General features: G+C 41.6%; 1 non-coding gene across 1 annotated transcript; it reads left to right on the top strand.

The window, feature by feature from the left end:
• The first annotated feature begins 458 nt into the window (after positions 1 to 458).
• On the top strand, positions 459 to 564 carry LOC135821962 (U6 spliceosomal RNA). Its single transcript, XR_010554450.1, has one exon. It is a non-coding gene; the product is annotated as a U6 spliceosomal RNA (small nuclear RNA).
• Positions 565 to 786: the final 222 nt, after the last annotated feature.

The raw sequence follows: 786 nt of genomic DNA, 5'->3' as shown, positions 1-786 counted from the left end.
CCCAGGTTTTATAGACAGTGTTTATATTCCCATTAACACAAGACAGAGGTGTTTTTTCTATTTATACCTAGCTTCGTTTTTGGCCTGAAATACTGGTCCGAAATAGCTATTTTAGTATCCCAGTACACTATAGTATACCACAGTCAAACCTCGTTAGTACGAACACTGATAAGGCGAACTTTCCATCAGTACGAACTGAGGCCAATCCTATGGTTGGCCAGGCATCAATTCAAGTCAAAATTATTCGTTTATGACGAACTTCTGTACGAGGTGAATTGCTATTTCTGGACATTGTACATTTCTGGACATTTCGAGTAAAATAATTTTTCGTCGCGTGTAGAGTCAGGTCAGTCAGGTTGATATTTTTTTATTTTTTTATCGGGAACACAGCCCTACAAAGAGACATGTGGAGACAAACACAAGACAAGACACAGGGGATGTAGGGACGACGTGCCGATGTACAGCTTCGGTTGTACATATACTAAAATTGGAACGATGCAGAGAAGATTAGCATGGCCCCTGCGCAAGGATGACACGCAAATTCGTGAAGCGTTCAGGGTACCCCGTAAGAAGGCCTTAGGCCTGTGGGAATGCCCTATTAAAAATTTAATAAATAATAATAATAATAATGTACAGGGAGCAACTCGACCAACCAGGGGTCTCGGCGTTAGTTGATGAAGTTTTTTTCTTGTTGTAGTTGACAGCTGGGTTGTTGTAGTTTCTCCTCGTGTCGGTGCCTTGTTGATAGCCTCTTCTTTGGAGGCATTTCAACGAGTTTTGTGGTAC

The sequence above is a fragment of the Sycon ciliatum genome, chromosome 7, assembly GCF_964019385.1.
Source record: "Sycon ciliatum chromosome 7, ocSycCili1.1, whole genome shotgun sequence".
NCBI lineage: Eukaryota > Metazoa > Porifera > Calcarea > Leucosolenida > Sycettidae > Sycon > Sycon ciliatum.
The sequence above is the reverse complement of the archived record's forward strand: the minus strand, read 5'-3'. Positions and strand labels throughout refer to the sequence as shown.